The following is a 19,977-nucleotide window of genomic DNA, read 5'->3' on the forward strand; positions in this document are numbered from 1 at the left end:
TAGCTTTGGAAAACATCTTTCAACAAATGAAGATTGGAGAGTACTTGAACTGAAAGAGTGTGGCAAGACCTGTTCTCTACAGGAGCTCTAGGTGGCACCAAAGAACAGCGTCTGTGAGAACTGACAAGCAGCTCTATCTTTGAAGCTGGGCAGACAGGGAGTGATGTCCAAGCGGTGAATATTCAATATAAGTGGAGAAGTTTAGGATAATTATAAATTTATATATTAGTATAAGGATAGCTAGATAGATTTGGGTTTTAGATAGACAGTGGTCAAGTAGTTTAAGGAGGCTCACCTTTGGTGAGCAAGAAGAAAATCTCATGGATTAGTTTTGGTGGGATATATTTAGAAATTTTAGATTTATACTGAGTTTTCCTGTTTTGTCTTTATCTCCATTTCCTATCCCTGATACTCCTTATAGTTAAAAAATAAATTATTTGGATTACTGTTAAAATTTTTTTGGGTTGGATATATAAGTTGGTCACCAGGGATTTAATTTCTAAGTCCTAAAATAAATTACTAAAGTAAATGGAATTTATGGTAGTTTATTTGTAATATTTACAATAGAAGGAAGATATTAAGGAATAAGAGAGAGAGAGAGAAAACTCTGGCTTCTTCTGATAGAGCCTCAAGAAGTTGGCCTTTCCTGGAGGCTTCAGGCCTCCAGAAAGGAAGGGTCACTAAGTCAGCTTTTCACTCACCAACAGAAACAGTCTTAAAGAAGTCTGGGTGTCTGCCTTCTGATTGCTCCTCCAAGTAAGTGCCCAAATCTCTGAGCAAATGTCTATCTTCCCTTCACCTCCAAGTGACTTATCCTTCACTCCAAGCCCAGGTGACTGACTGTCTGTCTCATATCAGTCTTTTTTCCCTCTATTTAAAGACCTTTTTCTCTTGTGTCACCTCCCCTAAATTTTCACATTTACCAATCACAGCAGACACTTTTCTGCCCACTCTTTAGTTCTCACTTTCTCTGGTTAGATTATATCTTTTTGGGTTACTTAACACCTCTTTTGTTAAGTTCACCTTTTGTAGTTACTTAATACTTTTTTGTGGTTAATTCACCTTTTGTAGTTACTTAACACCTTTTTGTAGTTAAAATCTAAAAAAAGATTGTAGGGAAGAATTCTAGCTTCACTATAAAGGAAGAGCTAAGTAACTTCATTGTTACAATCAGGAGATAGCTAAATCCATTCTTCACAATTACACTGTGTCCAGCAGCTTCATATATTGTCCATCACTGGGGATACCCTAACTGTTCAAGCTTATAAGCAGCTATCTATCATCAATAACAAAAAAACAAGATCAACATCAACTGGTCATTGATAGAAAGATCAATAATATCCATAACACCATATTATTCAGAAAAAAATATTTTAATGATGGTAGATAATAACACAATAATAGGAATAGCAGAATTGTTCATCCATAAACCATGAATCCATCCTTCCATGAATGCCCTCATACTCAGTAGGAAAGAGAGACCATTAAAGGTCTGTTTGACATTCACATGTGAAGAGTAAGGATGCTCAGAGCACCCAAATAGAGGTCACATGTGCAAAAACTATGGTACCAAATTATAGGCATGCAGGTAGCATATTCTTATACACAGAACTGAAGATATCTTTCAATGATGTTACCTTCTTACTTTCTGCTTCATCTAACAAATAGGTTGTAGAGTGAATAAAAGTCTGGCTTCTGGAAGATATGAGATCAAATCCAACCTCAGGTCATACTAGATCATTTATTACCTTCTATCTAGTTCAATTCCCTCATCCATAAAATTGAAATAATATCTATCTTCTAAGGTAATTGTGAAAATAAAAGTGGATGCTTTTGTTTGTAAAGTGCTTTGCAATCTTAATCATTTTTCAGTTATGTACAAATCCAAAGATATTGGAGTGGTTTGCCATTTCTTTCATCAAATGAGGTAGTAATTGTAAAATTCATAGCTCAGTGCTTGGCACATATCAGGCACTGTATAAATTTTAACTGCTATTATATAGCTATAACATAGCTATATAATATATAGTATATAGCTATAGGTATTTATACCTACATGGGTATATTGCAGCTTTAAGTATATAAACATGCTTAATTTTTAATAAATAACTTTCTATATAATTGTCTTTCTTAGTAATACTATTTTATTTTATGCTTTTAAAAACATTGTTTGGAGAAGGGGTCCATGGGATTTACTAGGCTATCAAAGAAATACATTAAACATAAAATGTTAAGAACTACTATTCTAGAGGTCCAAAAAGTAATAGATGCCCAATTCAGATATGCTTTTATTTGTACTCTTCTCTTTGAATACTCCTTGAAATATTGTCTCCTCTTAGTGTCTCATTCAACTTACAGCTCATCTACAACTGGAAATTCATATTAGCTTTGAGTTCTTTTCATAATCCATTAGGTTGACAAACACTGTGTTCTCCTTCATATCCCCCATTTTGCCCTGGGCTCTGATTCTTCAAAAGGAAAATGATCTAACTGATACTAAGGTAAAGAAACTCTTTTTAACATCCCATCATACCCCACTATTCAATAGAAGCAGCACTGACTGGGGCTGGTTAGAGATGGCTGAAAGGGTTGTTGATATTTGTCTCACTTTCCTCTAGCGAGAGGCCATAGCCTGATCTCTCTCTCGCTCTCCCTCTCTCTATTCTTTGTATGAAAGTTATTGATGTATCTGTCATCTCTCTTGGACTTTTGAGAACAGATAAGATGCTTTATCCTCAGACTATGGGCATCACTAGCATACTGCCTTGTACTCAGTAGGTATTTGTTGAATTAATTTCTCAATTCTTTTATAAATGTGTGTCCTGTAAGTTTTTGGCTTTTATACCCATAGACGTAAGTGTAAAAATGAGAAAGCTAGCTGGTAGATTGGACCCTGCTTTACTTGTAGAAAAAGCAGTGAAACAGTGTGATAAAATAAGAAGCATATTGGTTCTGGAGAAAGAGTACCTAGGTGATAATCAAGACTGACACTTTCCTAAGTGACCTTGTTAAAGTCACCACTTTATGTCCCTCCACATTAGTCTGGGGATCTATAAAGTGAAAGAGCTTGGATCAGATGGCCTAAGAGGTTCCTTATAGACTCATGACACAAATTTTAACTTCCAATCAATTCTAAGGATCTATGTGGAGAAAATGTCATCACTTTATTTGCCAGGGAATAAAGCTTAGGGAAGTTGAGATTCATTCATTCATTCACTGAAAGGAAACTCTGATAGAGCCAAGTTTAAAGAAAAAAGGGAATGGCATCTCATCCAACTTAAGTTTTATATTTATCTATATGGCAGTTGTTAGTATTGAGTCTATGTGCCCTCAGGTGTTCAAAGAGGACTAGCACCTCTGGTGGGAAGTCTTGTTGATTCCTTTTAGGGGCTACTCATCCTTCTTTGAATTCCACCTGGCACTCAACTTTAACATATGACTCTAAGAAGTCATAGCATGTACAGCAGGCACATTCCAATAAACCATCTCGGCAGATGGATTAAGTCAGGTTGAGGATAACTAATGTGCCATTGGCCCAGTGGGAAAAGATATATAAAAATGTACTGAATAAAAGAACTTTTTGAAAGGCAGAATTGGTCCTATGGAAAAAAGAGGTACAAAAATTCATTGAGGAAAGACCATTCAAGAATTGGCCAAGGAGGAAAGGTGGTTCAAAAGCTCACTCAAGAAAACCATGCCTTAAAAATTAGAACTGGATAAGTGGAAGCTAATGACTCCATGAAACATCAAGAAACAATCAAAACACAAAGAATGAACAAAAAAAAGAAGAAAAATTGATCTATCTCATTGGAAAAAAAAATGAACTAGAAAATAAATCAAGGAGAGATAATCTAAGAATTATTAATCTGCCTGAAAGCCACAATCAGAAAAAGGAATGAAACATCATCTTTTAAGTAATAATAAAGGGAAACTGCCCTTATATTCTAGAACCAGGAGGCAAAATAGAAATTGTAAGAATCCACTGATCACCTCCTGAAAGAGATCCCTTGAAGATAATTCACAGGAATAATAGACAAATTCCAGAATTAACAAATCAAGGAGAAAATATAACAAGCATACAAAAAGAAACAATTCAAATATCATGGAGTCACAATCAGGATAACACAAGATTTAACAGCTTCTATTTTAAAGGATCAGAAGCTTCGAATATGTTATTCCAGTGATCAAAGGAGCTAGTACTTCAACCAAGAATCACATACCCAGCAAAACTGAAAAAAAATGTTTCTAGGAGAAAATGGGGGTTTAATGAAATAGAGAACTTAAAAATTTTCCTTATGAAAGGAACGAAGCTAAATGGAAAATCTGATTCTCAAATAAGAGACTCAAGAGAAACATGAAAAGATAAACAGGAAACAAAAACCAGAAGACATTCAATAAGAGTAAACTGTATAAACACCTACATGGGGAATGATTCTTGAAACTCCAAAGAATGTTGTCATTATTAGGGCATTTTGAAGGGGTATACCAACATAGTTGGCAAGGGTGTGAGTTGAATATGATGGGATGATGTAAAATAAATAAAATTAAGGGCTTAGAAAGAGGAATGCATTGGATCAAAGGGGGGGAGGGGAAATGGAATAGAGTAAACTTTCTTACATAAAAGAGGCATGAAAAAACTTTTACATTGGAGGGAGAGATGGGGGACTTGGGGTGGAGAGCATGTGAAACTTACTCAAATTGAAATTGGTTCAATGAAGAAAGAGCATACACAATCAACTTGGTATAGAGAAAGCTATCTGACCCTACAGGAAAATAGTAAGGAAAGGAGAAGAAAGAAGAAAAATAGGGCTGTAAGAAAAGAGGGCAAATTGTAGGAGATGGTGGTCAGAAACTAAATATCAGTAAATAGGATGGAGAGTAACATACAGTAATCACAATGGTGTACATTTTTTCTAAGTTTCTCTAAAGTTTCTAAGTTTCTCTAAAAAAGGTCTCATTTCTCTATTATATAGAGAGATGAGTAGAATAAATAAGAATACAAATTATTCCTCAATTGATAAATGGTCAAAGGATATGAAGGGGCAATTCTCAGACAAAGTAATTAAAACTCTTTATTGTCATATAAATGCTCTAAATTACTAATTATTATAGAAATGCAAATTTAAACAATTCTGAGGTACTACCTCACACCTATCAGATTGGCTGCTGTGACAGAAAGGGAAAATGACAAAATTTGGAGGAGATATGGGAAAGATGAGACACTATTAATCTGTTTGGGGAGTTGTGAACTTATTTAATCATTCAGGGGAGCAAATTGGGCCTATCCCCAAAGGGCTATAATAGTATGTACCCTTTGACCTATCAATACCACTACTAGGTTTATGTTCTGTATTAACTGGGGGTGGTTAATTTGTACCCTGATGGGTTAGAATTTTCAGTATTGAGAGGGGGAAAGAGTGGAGACCTCCCATCTCAAAGTGGGGTTCAGGGGAGACAGCTGATGTTTAGGGTTGGCTCAAAGAGAGGAGAAGGGGTTTGAAGATTTTTCCCCTTCTGCCTTCCCTCCTTAGCTAAAGCTGTTCTCCCCAATTCACTCTTGTCCCTCTTGTACTTCCTCCACTACTCGAGACCAAAGGGTCTCCCCTTGATCTGTTCACTCACAATCAGCTTAGGGAACAGATAACTATTTTAATGTCAACTCAATCAAGTTCAATTCAAAAGGTATAATGGGCAGGGAGGAATGGGGAAAGGAATATGGGGAAAGGGGGTCCCTGTCTATATCTAAAACCCTTTTCCTCCCTCCTTGAGTTTGGGGGAGGGGGATTCAGGCCTTGGCAGCCTGAGCCCCCTTAGAGGAAGTCAGGTTAACTCACCCCTGGGTAACAGGAGCTGAGGTAAAGTCTGCTCAGGTTTCTCTTCAGAAAGTTCCTTCAATTGGGAAATGTTGTGGGGAATGATTTCCAGGAACCAGCAGGAAAAGTGGGTAACCCTCAGGAGAAAGTCTTTTTCCCACCTTCTGTCCTGTTTCTCAAGACTGAGAGCAACCAACTCCTCTACCAGTCTGAGTCTTCTCCTCCAGATTCCAAACTCCTGGTGCCCCTCCCCCATTAAGGTGATCAATTTCACACAATCTTCAGCCTGGAAGTTTTTCTTTAGTTTCAGCCTCTGTTACAATTCCAAAGAGGATTTTTAAAAGGGGGTGAGTGGAATATCAATAATATGGAAATATATCTTGATCAATGACACATGTAAAACCCAGTGGAATTGCACATTGGCTATGGGAGGCGGTTGGGGGAAGGAGAGGGAAAGAACATGAATCTTGTAGCTATGGAAAAATATTCTAAATTAATTAATTAAATAAAATTTTCCAAAGAAAAAAAAGAAAAAAATAGTATATCATGACAATTTTTAACTTCCAAAAAATAATTTTAAAGGGGGTGGGGTGGGGAGGACCTATACATAAAACTATATAAATCAGCTCTTTGTTTTGAGGGGGGAAAGAATTAGAAAGTGAGGGGATATCCAAAGAGTAAACGACTAATTTATAGTTTATGATTTTAATGAAATAACATTGTTCTGTAAGAAATGACAAGAAGAGGAGTTCAGAAAAAAATGGGAAGTCTTACATGATCTGAAGCAGTGTGAAATAAGCAGAATCAAGAGAACAATAAACACAGTGACACAAATAATATACAATGAATAGCTGTAAATAATAGCTCTTTTCAGCAATATAATGATCCAAAGTTATACCAAAGAACTCATGATAAAAAAAATCCCATTTCCTTCCAGAGAAAATGAATAGAGTCTAATACAAGTCCAGAACAAATGTTCACTTTCTTCCTTATCATTTTTTTATTTGAGTATCCTTCTGCAAAAAGAATTAATATGGAAAAATGTTTTATATGATTGCATATAGAAAATCTATATAAAATTGCTTACCATCTCAGCAGGGATGGGGAGTGAGGATAAGGGAGGAAGGAAGAGAATTTGAAACTCACTATTCTTTGAAAAATGTTGGAAATTGTTTATACATATATATGGGGAAAAAGTGAAATTAAAATTAAATTAAAGCACAACCAGTAAAACAGTGGTGTCTAACTTAGACACTTCATACTAAATGCTACTCAGAAAACCATGTGGTTATATATTTATTTTATTTTCATCAAAACATTTAAATCTGCATTGAGTGTCATTCAGGAGTTCTTTGGGTGGCATGGGGTCCACTGTTCATGTTTGACACCCCTCTGCTAAACCCTAAAATGATTATGATCTACCCTTGGTAGAGGCCATTCTTCTGTGTTGGCAAAATCATGTGCATGTATGTGTGTGAAGACAGGTTGGCCACCCAAATCTTAGTGTTTTCAAGCTTTAAAAACACACATAGAGAATTGTTTTTTGTATATGAGTTTGAAATGGATTGAATCAATTTTCAAATATTATATATATATATATACTATGCAACAACAATTACTTATACACATGATTTAAATAATTCTATAAACTCATCTCATAATAAAATATTCACTTAAGTCAATGGATCTTTTTCAATTTATTAAGGAATATAATTAATTTTGTTAACCTCAAAAAAAAAAAAAGCCTGGAAAGTACATGAGTAAAATATCCATTAACATTCTACTCGGTCCTGTTCTATATTTATCCTCTACAATGACACTGTGGTTTTACTTGTGCCTAGGGGAATATTGGCATCTACCAAGTACTCTGAAATTAATAATGCTTTGCATGTTTTTGTGAAACTTTTTTATTAGTCATATTTTTAGAACTTAATTAAATTCTGCATTGCTTTTAGAATATTGATATACATATATTCATATATATGTATTTCTATAAAGCATATACACATCTATATGAAATCTCCAAGTCATGGTCTCCCCCCCACCCCATTCATTTAGGGAGAGTAATATTTCCAAAATTCCCATCTGTTCTGCATGTAAATTCATCTAATTATGCATTGATTGACAAGGCTATAAAAGAACATTCTTTTGAAATGATAGGCTTAGCGGCCTGCTGTACTAAAAATTAACATGCGTGGGCATTTTGCAATTTTCCCATGGAAGCTTTATGGAGGAGTCAGGCAGCCTACAAATTCATATAAAACAAAATATTCTCTGTGTCTGGGATAAAAGAATCCTCTAGTTTGCATACACAGGTAGGCTAGACGTGGTTGGCCTCTCTCTGGGGAGCCACTGAGGGATGGAGGTCCTTTTGTTGTCCTCTGATTACCAGCTGCCATCCCAGAGTGATGAGGGCTGACATGGCGGACCCATTGGGAAAAAATGGAATTTATGAGTCACGATATGATCCAGCACCTTCTCATTTGGACCTATGTTCCACGCTTCCTCCCCATCCTTACCCTGTCATCTGGGCAGGGGAATGGCTGGTAGCTCTACTTCCCAGCCCAGGGCCCACCCACCCACCCAAGGAGAGCATCCTAAGTCATCATAGGCTTTCACACCTCATAGGCCAACTAAGTAGAATCATAGTCAGAATATGGCTGTAACCTCTGCTGTGGAGGTGGGGAGGAGGATGGCTATAGGAGGCTTGAGCTCCTAAGGACAACTCAGAGTGACTTGATGGCACCACTGGCCCCTTCTATTAAAACAATAAACAATCAGAGCCCCATTTGGCTTCAGGATTTCTGTATAAGGTTCCCTGCACCTGCTCTAATTGTAGATATAAAAGGGTGCTGGGAGTCATTCATTGACTATACATGTCCAGACCAAAACAATTCTAGTCTGTCAAGAATGACTTCTATACTTCTCCAGGGATGAGGAACATTCCCCTTAAATTAAACTTGAATCCACTCCTTACTGCATTTCCAATGTTGTCTTTCTACATTGAAATAAGAGCTTCTAGAAAGTATGAATTATTATTTTGGGGTGTATTTGTATTTCAAGACAGCACTATGCATAATGCCTAATTCATAATGAGTTTAATAAATTTCTCTCCCTCCCTCCTTCTCTCTCTCTGTCTCTGTCTCTCTCTCTCTGTCTCTGTCTCTCTGTCTCTCTGTCTGTCTGTCTGTCTGTCTGTCTCTCTCTCTCTCTCTCTCTCTTTGTCTCTCTGTCTCTCTCTCTCTGTGTCTCTGTCTCTCTCTCTGTCTCTTCTCTCTCTCTGTCTCTCTGTCTCTCTCTCCCTCTTTCTCTTTTCCCCCTCCTCTCTTTTTATTACTCTCTGTTACTCTTCTGGCTGATGACATCATTATAAGATTTTGATATGATGCATTGCATTAACATATGAATGAAAAGTAATTCTGATGGATTATTAAAGTAACTATCATTACAATGTTCAATTTTTTTAAAAATCATATCAGTTCAGCTTAGTTCATCTCCTTCTAGTTGTGTTTGATTCCTTGTTTTATCAATGTAGAGTACTTTGCCTCCTATAGTTTGGAATTCAGTGACAATTGATCTTTTTTTTTTTAATTACTAACCAGAAACTCAAAAGTACAGAATTTGTACATCTCCTCTTTTTGGCTTCTCTCCCCAAACTTCCTTTCCTTTTGCTTCTCTTCTCTCTCTTTCTTGGTCCTGATTGTACTTAAAATACTTTATCATACTCCCTTTGCCTAGCCCTTACTATTCTTGGGCCTTGGAACCAAGACTTATATAGATTCTAAGACAGAAGATAGGGGTTTAAAACAATAATCAATCAGAGTAACTAGCGAAGTTTCAGCCTAAGGACAATATGATGGCGCCTCCAATTCATGAGGCATTCTAATGTTTTAGGCATTTTTTATTAGATGAAAACTAAAGAGTACAGTCAGAATTGAATTGAATTTGTAGGAAATTTTCTAACATTTAAGCAGAGATTTGGCCCTCTGCCTTAATTTACATTTATGTCTTTTTAGAAGTAACATCTTGACTCTTTGTTGTTAAGACAAAATTCATGTTACTAAACACTTTTGTACAAAGAATTATCAGAGCATTTCATATCATCTATTGACATACATTAGGAGAAGTTGGAGAAAAAGGAAATCTCTTTTGTAATTGCCTTCAGTCCTTAAGGAAATGGATATAATTGGAGGCATCTACCTGAGCCTTTGACTCTGACTTACTTGTAGGTCTGAAGACCATACTTCATCTCGTTGTTCTTCATCATAGTTCAGTCTTCCTCTCTCTCGATTTTTTTGGTTGTCCCAGGGCCATTATTTTTTAAGTTCAGTTTCTCCACTAACACCATCCTGCTGTAGACCCTGATCTCCTTGCATCTGAACTATAGCAAAAGAAATCAGACTAACTATAACTCGAATATTCCTATAATTAGCAGTGTCATCTATGACAGAACTATGATCAGTGGTGGATGATGCCAAAAGAAAAAAAAAAGAAAACTAGATTTCTGTAAGATTGGAAAATTTTAAAAAATAAAATAGGCCAACTTAAAAATAAATGAGTCCTTCCTCATTGAAGATTTTCATAGTTGTTGTAGAAAATGTTCTTCTTTGGATATAAATTGGACTAGATGTTTCCAGAGGTGCCTTCAAGATATGAAATTTCATGATTCTTTGCTTCAGAGTTCTTCTTCCTTGGTCTCAATTTATTTATCTCAAGAATCAGGGCATTGGTTTGCCAAGGTCTCTTGACCTCCATCTCTAAAAGGTCTATAATTCTAAACCAGAACCACCATGGGGAAAAGACATTCCTATTATCTCAGAAGAATTTAGAGTTTGAGGTGATATTGATATCTTCTGAAGACCACATGAAGAGCTTAGTGTTCTCTCATTAGTCAACTATACACCCCCATCTTTGTACTAATTTATAGTTTTTGCTAATAACCTGGAAGCTTATAGGAAGAGAAATATATACAGCTCAAGACAGAATAATCTGGTTTAATTGTCATTATCCTGCTTATTGCTTCTTAAGATAGCCAGAGTCAACTACTTCTGTTCATTACAATGGATGGTCCTGGCAGCACAAATAGAATAAATAAATTTAGGCTTCACCATCTACTAATCTACTAATACTCCATGGAATACCTTACAAAAATTCTTCATTTATTAATCTATTATTTAGATTTTTGCATAGATGGAAGAATGAGAAATACATTTTCATAACAAAATATGTGAGGTATCCATTAATACCTTTAATTGTGACATTTTATCTTTATATCATAAGCAAAAATTATTATATACTAAAGTACAATATAATGCATTCTTAGATCATTCACATTCTTATTTTCAAAATTTGAAACTGTTAAAAAAGGTTACTAAACTTTTCATAGTCTTTGGACTAAGGTTGTAATGATTGGGCAAATATCAATATCAAATGTCAAGGGCTGGGGAGGGGAGAATGACCCATATATACTTCAATTGTCAAAGTAGCACTTTTGTGATGGAAAAAAAAGAAAAGAAAAAAGCAAACAATGTTGGTTAAACAAATTGACTTGAGACGATTTTGTCACAGTGACTAGAATGACTTGGAATCAAAAAAGTCCAGAATTCAAGTCATGTCTTGAACATTAGCTATTTTATCTATGGAAATTGTTTAAATCTTCTTAATCTTAATTTTCCCAATTGTAAAATTGGAATAATAATAGCAACTATCTCATAGGATTAATTAAATGAGATGAAATATTGGAAAGAAATATTTTACAAACTTTGAAGCACCACATACATTTTTGTTGCTTTTATTACTATTGTTATTTGTATATAATGGGATGGAATAATGCTATAAGGACTGATACAAAAGAGGAATTTGGAGAAATCTGGGAAGTTGTTTTTTTTTTTTAAGAATTGCTACAGAGAGAAGAAAACAAAACATAATACATACAATAATCATTATAAAGTAATTAACAACAATATTAAAATGATGGAAGTATTCTCATTAAATCCTGATACCAGGTGATTAAAGTAGGAATGTTTTCCTTTCTTTCTGCCAAATGGAAAATGTTGTATACTTTTATAATATTCATTAATTTGTTAAAAATGTATTTAACTCTGTGTATGTGTGTAAATGAATATGAAATAAAGAGGAAATAAATTTTAAACATGGCCCTATACATTATAATTTATCTATACATTATAAATTGTATATCTGTAAAAATATCTTGAGAGACAGCTAGATGACTCAGTGGGTAGAATACTGGGTCTGGACTCAAGACCTCAGATATTTACTAGCTGTGTGACCCTGGGCAAGTCACTCTGTTAGCTTTAATCCATTGAAGAAGGAAATGACAAACCATTCTAATATCTTGGCAGGATAATCTGTGGACTCTATAGTTTTATGAAGATGGGATTAACTCCCCCCACACACTTTTAAATTTAATCACCAGAAGCATTAATCCAACCTTAATTTTTAACCCTTAGAGTTTATGTGATCATGAATGTCTAGACATAAATGAATAATCAAATAATAAAAACAATAAAATTATGTATTATATAATATCAATGACAAATGCATATTTACATTATATATGATATATTAATAAATTTGATGTTAGAAATGCATGTAATTCTGTGTGTTATGTATTCTTGAATTTTTCTATCCTGTTAAGAAAAACCTGGCAAGGCAGGTATAATGAAAACATCTATTTAGGTATCTAAAGTATAGTTATAACAACAAAAACAAGAGGAAAATGGTTCAAATAATTAAGGGCACTAGATAGATAAGAGCAGTTCAATTTTTAAAGTGAATGCTGCTTTCTTTCCAGAAGCTGAAAAATAGCAGGTTAGGAGGCAAATCCATCAGCAGCATTTCAGGTCAGGGGTTCTTCAGATGTGAGGACAGAAAATGTATCCTCTGAAGTATAAATCGGGGCAATGTTAGCAGGGTCATCGTGACTGAGCAATCCACTTTCTTGGCAGATTTGCAGCACAGAGCATCATAAGAATTCTAAAAGACAACTAAAATCCTATTAAAAGGTCTTATAAAGTTTTTTTGTCTTTTTTTTTTACTTGGAAAATTGCTCTTAGCTCATGCCTGTGTCCTATGAAAAACTGATAGCCCTTGTCTACATAGCAGTCAAAGATATTATGGACAATTAAACAAACAGGCTTCTCAATTCCTTTTGACTATGAACTACTTTAACTAGGCATTGAGAGAGGTTATTGGTCAAACTTCACAAAGCAGTCAGGTCTTGGGGACAGAAGTTTAACTGGAAATTCTGTTAATTTAAATTGGACAAATTTAAATAATTTAAATAGGACAAAATCAGTGGTGTAGGTTTAACACTCTAGAGGGATGACAATAGTTATGGAGTCAGTGGTGTAGGCTTTACATGCTAGAGGGATGACAATAGTTTCAGTGATGAATACAGTAGAGATGAAACTCTATACGTCTGCCATGAGAGTTGGGTAGGTGGAAGAAGTGAATTTTCAAGATCTCCAAAGTTGACATGTTCCTGGATCAAGAAAAAAGTGTGAATGAATTTATTTGTGAATAATCACCACAAATAAATTATTTGTGAAGGGCATGTGGATTGGAGATCTATTGATAAGAAGAAGGCGGAGTCGATGGAGTGAGCCAAAAAGAAAATTAAGTGATTATTCCCTGATGGTGACTGAGGGGAGGATGGAAAATGGCATTGGGGTCTCATATAAGTTCTCCTCCTGGTCTATTGTGAGAGCAGGAACAAACTGTGAGGGAATATGAAGACATGTGATGACTTTTGAAGAAAACTAAGATTTAGCAAGTACAAAAAGATGGAAGAATATGAGAAAAGGACATCTAGAATGGAATGATTCAACAAGAGAGGAAAGTTTCAGAAGGTGTAAACAGAAAATACTAGAATAGAAACCGGTGAAGGCTAAGACTGAAGGAACTACTGGGTCTGTGGTCAGAACCTGATGTCTTTTGTTCATTTTTTTTTCTACTTCTTCTGCTCATAAATGGCTATTTTAGCTAGGTTAATATTTGAACAGATAACACTATGCCACAGGCTCCCACAAACACACATTGTCTCTCACAAATACTCATACTCAATAATCCTCAATGGTTCCCCATGCCATCCTCATCCTGACATCGAAGGCATTACACAATGTAGTTCTAAATCTTTTTCTGATCTTATTTAAAGTGCTTCCTACTTCATGCTCTCTCTAAGCCAGGGGAAATGGTCTGACCCTAGATACTCCTCATGAAAGGTATTCTACCTCCTTCCCCCATACCATTTCATTGGTGACTACTCTGGTCTGGATTTTTCTTCTTCCTTACCAACACCATAGAAAACCTAGTTCATTTGAATACAGCTCAACTAATCCATGATCCATGAGATCTTTTCTGAAATAATCTGTCTATTCCAGTTACTAATATTTCTTTCTGCTTCAAACTCCTTCCTATTTCTTCATATTTATTTATACCTACTCACTTAAGAGATAGAGAGATAGAATGAAAAGAACATTGACTTTGAAATCATAAAGTATAGATTCAATTTTTACCTCTTTTACTTCTTAATATGCCATTGGTCAAAATCTCTTATCTGGTGCTCCATTTTCTCTCATTTAAAATGAGGCTCTCATTTTCCTTACAGCTCTAAATATATGGGTCTATCTCTATTTTCTGTGTCCTTATTAGGAAGAAAACTTGCTGAGGGCTGTTCCATTTTTCATTTTCTATCTGAAATTCTTAGCATCATGCCGAGCATATAATAGATGCTTAATTAAAGTGGTTTGAATTGAATTAAGGGCCTGAAAGTGTTTAAAATATTAAATGAAAGCATTTAAAATATTAAAAAGTATTTAAAATAAAATTTAGAATTCTACATCATAGAAAGCAGAAGGAAAGAATAATAGGACTGCTGAAAAGCATAGGGAATGAAGATGAATATGGAGAGCTATAGCATGAGCCAATGGCCATTATCCCAGGATAAGCAAGGATGCCCTCAATCTTCATTCTGATTGGCAATATTGACTCTGAGACCAAGAAATATCTCCCCATCACTGTGCTGGGGAAAAACAATGCACTTTCTTGAAAGATCCACTATTTCCTAATTCAACGGGGGAAAGCACATAAACAATGGCCACAGGAGCCCAGAGCCAGACAGGAAATCATTCTCCAAGTTGCTCTAGATATGATTTGTTCATCTAAGGGGGAAGAAACAACAAAAACAGAAATGCTGTGCTTTAAAATAACCAGGACTTTTTAGCTTATGCGCAGAAGAAGAGCCTTTGGCATCATCACAAGATCAGAGTTTCACCAACAGCCTCAGGGACCTAGATTTTTCTCTCTCTCCAACTTTGCTCAAATTTGTTTGTACAACTTAATATCAGAATATACCAAAAATGTGCAGAAATAACGTACACAACACACAACTTAGGAACTACTAAAAAGGATAAGATGCTTTGTTTTACATTGTTTTAAAGTAATATCTGTATTTCAATTCCTCTCTCCCATGCTTAGATGCTCTTGTATCTAGTATCTTTTCAGGTCAATCTTCCCAGAAGGAAGATCTTGGCTCATCAGGAGGTAGAAGAAGAATTTGAGAATGGGAATGAAGATGCATAGGACCAGGACTGCCTCTATCCCTAACCAGCTTGATGAATTTAGACAAGTTGTTTAAACTCTTGGATAGTGATCCTCACTTTTTTTTAAACCCTTACCTTCCATCTTGGAATCAATCCTGGGTATTGGTTCCAAGGCGGAAGAGTGCTAAGGGCTAGGCAATGGGGGTGAAGTGACTTGCCCCGGATCACACAGCTGGGAAGTATCTGAGGCCAGATTTGAACCTAGGACCTCCAGTCTCTAGTCCTGGCTCTCAATCCACTGAGCTACCCAGCTACCCCCAGTGATCCTCACATTTAATAAAAAGGAAAATAATTCCTGCACAGTCTGGTGGGAAATATTTATTAAGCTCTTACTATGTGTCAGGGACTGTTTAAGCACTGAGAATAGAAAGAAAGAAAAAAAAAAGACAGTATCCATCCTCAAAGATCACAGTCAAATAGAGGGAGAAAATTACAAAAGACATTGAATAATACAGAATTTACAAAAGATATTGAATAATACAAAAATTATAAAAGATCGAATATATTGAATAATACAAAGAATAATAAAAAGAAAATATTGAATAAAACAAATAATACCGTAGACTATGCAGAACAGTTAAATTAGAAACAATCCCAGAGGGAAGACATAAGACTAAAGAGGGTTTAGGAACAGCTTCTCATAGAAGGTAGGATTTTAACTGGAACTTGAAGGAAGTCAGGGAAGGCAGGAAGCAGTGATGAGAAGAGACAACATTCTAGGTAAGGGAAACAGCCACGGAAAATGCCAGGAATCTTCTTTGGAGAATAGAAATGATGCTAGTGTGACTGGTTTGAAGACTATGTGGTGGGGTTAGGAGGAGCAGGCTGATGTTTAAAAAGACTGGTAGAGTAGGGGAGGCAGATTATGAAAGACTTGAACATCAAATAGAGGATTTGAGGGAGATATTTCTTAGACTCAGAGTCAATATCACCAATCAAATGAAAGATTTAGGGCATCCTCGGCTTATCATGGGATAATGGCAGTTAACTCATGCTATGTAGCTCTCCACATCCTGGGTGTGATAGGGAGCCACTGGTTCTTATTAAATAAAAATTGGGGAATGGGAGGGAGTGATGGGATCAGGTCTGTGATTTACATTCACTTTGGGAGCTGGGAGAACAATGTCCCAGGAGTTTTAACTTTTTTCAGGGAGACCAAGTACTACCAATTCATTAAAATAGTCAAGGAGTAATGGGATAATGGCCTTCGCCTGGGTGCCACATTAGAGGAGAGAAGGGGGTGTCATGGAGGGATGTTACAGGATAAAATTAAAGATCTTCACGTCAGAATTCTGCCAGGATTATGTCATCTCAAATGCTCTTTGATAATAGTCTTACTGTCACAAGAAATTTATATAGATTATCTCATTCAAACCTCACCACATCCCTATGAAAGAAGTGCTATGAGTCTCATTGTACAAATGAGGATACTGAGTCTGAGAGACATTGAATGACTGGTCTGGTGTCATATAGCTAATAAATATCTGAGGGAACATTCAAACTCAAAGGCTTTCTCATGCCAAGTTCAAAACTCCGTAGGCTACAAAACTAGAAGACATAAAAGCCGTGGGATCATGGCCCTTGGGAGATTTGGGTTTGGGTTTGTTTGTTTTCATCCATATGGGAAGCTTCAATGTAATATTCTCTTTGTTTCTGCTTGCTCATATTTAAAATGGACTTTGACTAGAAAAAGGACTTAAGCTTAGTTTCTGAAATTTAACAGATAACTGGAGAGAAAAAGAGACAGACAGATACAGAGATAGACAGACAGACAGAGATTAGATACAGATGGATAATATAGATATAAATGTAGACATAGATTAGTATAGATGATTGTGTTTTGATAACCCAGTGCTCAACACATAATAGATACGTGATAAATGATTATTGATTGATAAAATGGATTTCCTTTGTAATCTATAAACTATAAGGATTTTCTCCTTTTAAAAGCACTATCCTAAGAAGGTTTCCATAGGTTTCACCAGATTGCCAAAGGGATTTATGACACAATAAATGTTAAGAGGTCTTGGACTAGAGAGCCCCCAAAATAACCTTAGAACCTTGTGATACTGTGCTTACAGAGCAGTGAAATGTAGAAACCAGTCAAGTATTGGATCTGATATTTTCCTGATTGTATGTTTAGATCAGTTGGCTTGTCTAAGCTCCATTTCTCTCACTGTAAATGGAGAGGAATAATGGTAATTAGGGTTCTTGTATAAAATCTGTACAATGTGAGATTTTGATATTATCCTAAAAGAGGTAACATTGGAATAAGAAAGAAGCTGCGATAGATTAGGGGACTATTCTACTCATGTCATAAAAAATGGCCACAGTCAGGAATTCTCTTCAACAATTTTCGTTAGACCCTGCCAGTGATTTCAGATATTAGACACCCTGTCCCAAGGAACCTATAAGTAATATTTGTTCTCAACTGAAGCTAACCAATTTGGTATATTAAGGACATGAGCATCACTGGGCAATTTTATTTTAAATATGATTTATGGCTTAGGCAGAAAGCTTCTAAGGAGTGGTTTGAAACACACCGTGATGTTAAGCACTGAAAAAACACTACTAATTTCCATGTGCACCCTTTAATGGGACTTTTCAATGCCTATTTTATTGTTGCTGTAGGCCCACATTACAATTTAGTCTTTCTCACCCTGGTAGAGGAGAAGATGGAGGATTTCAAGCATTTAGGAAGACAAGCAAAATTGTTAAATCGACATTGGGAAAGTACTCCAATTTTCAGTTGAAACTACCTTTCATCACTGTTCTCATATCCCATACAAAGCAGAGGTTTTTCTTTTTTTTTTTTAATTTGTGTGTTTCCATTATATGCCCAAGAACCTTGATAAAAAGATATTTGATTAGATTGTGGGTTTTTTCTCTCTTTTTCTTTTCTTTGGAACTATTCTTCCCCGGAGGTCTTGCTTATGAAGCATCAGTGGTTCATTTAGGTCCTGTTGTACAGAGATGAATGTTATAGAAATACTGATGTTCTGAAGGGGGAAAAAAAGGTCAGCTAAATTTAGTTTCAGAGAACACTTATGCAGATACACACAGGAATTGTGGCTAAGTTGCCCATTTGTGCAATCTCTTAAAATTTGAATTGAATATGGAAGAGTATATAATGTCTCCATGCCATATTGGATGAAGATCTGCCATTAAATGTCAGGAAGATGAGTTCAGTTCCTGCTTCTGATATAATCTGGCTGGATGACTCTCAGCAATCATTTACTTTCTCAGTGCCACACAGAGCTTTCAAAAGCTGAATGATTCCAAGAAGTTATTAATTTACTTGTTAGAGAAAGTTCCTCACCATAACTTCCTACATCAGTGAAATCAGAGCTCAGTTCAAACTAAAATAAATAAATAAATAAATTATCTATCTCTTCTATTTTTATTTTTTAACTCATTGTGGCATGGAAGTGATCATGGATCTCTCGAAGGTAATATCAATAAAATATAATTTCTGGAAAGTCCTATCAAATTGAAAATGCTTTGAATTTAGCCAACCAATGGATGATATATTTGGTATCCGAGGACAAGCCTACGTCACTTCACAAAAGCTTGTCGCCAGGTTAGCTTCTGGGTGGTGGATTTTTTAGCCACTTCCACTCCTGAATATCAACTCCTAGAAGTATAGAAGGGTAATAGTCTATATGGATGGAAGGACTGTTTGCACAAATAAAATGAGTAATTCTTAAATTAGTGAAAATTTGAAGTATTACTTACATCAATTCAGGGCTAATGACTCACTAATCCAAAGGAATAGGAATTGTATACATCATTGGATCTTGACTTTGAATGAAAACAGGATGACAGATACGGGCAGTGGTTTTAAGTTAGAAAATGGAGAATGTTTGGAGGAAATAAATAAAGTATCATACTAATGATCCAAGCTCATTTAACTGAATTTTAGGAATATTTATTAAGTAATTAAATTGCACCAAGTAATGGATGAGGTACTGTATTGAATGAGTTTAAATTAAAAAGAATTTTTTAATTTTTTAAATTTTAAATTAAAAAAAATTAAATTAAAAAGATAAAAAGATAATAAACAAAACGGTCTCTCCCTTCAAAGGAGTTTCTAATTTTCTGGTGTTGGACTCCATCGTTAAACTGCCTCCATGGCCATAATATCAGAATTAAGGAACTCCAGAGACTATCTATTCCCATATGCATCTGTTTAAGAAACTCCAAATGCAACAAGAAGATATTTTGTCTGTACTTCAAGGCCTCGCTGAGGGGAGAATCCAGTGTATTTTGATAGTGCTAAGAGGCTCCTAGACAGGATTGCAAGACCATGGAACTTATCTAGTCCATCACACACATGCTAGAGATCCACTGTCTTTGCTCTGTTAAATATCTTCAATTTATCCTGTTCATACCTTGTTTGTATATTGTCTTCATGTTGACTCCTCCATTAGTCTAGGAGCTCCTCTCTTTCTTTGTATCTTCAGAACTTAAAACGGTGCTTGGCACATAGTAGGCACTTAATAAATACTTACCAACTGACTGACTGCCAGGTGGAGACATTT

This window comes from Monodelphis domestica, chromosome 8 (assembly GCF_027887165.1).
Source record: "Monodelphis domestica isolate mMonDom1 chromosome 8, mMonDom1.pri, whole genome shotgun sequence".
In the NCBI taxonomy this organism is placed as follows: domain Eukaryota; kingdom Metazoa; phylum Chordata; class Mammalia; order Didelphimorphia; family Didelphidae; genus Monodelphis; species Monodelphis domestica.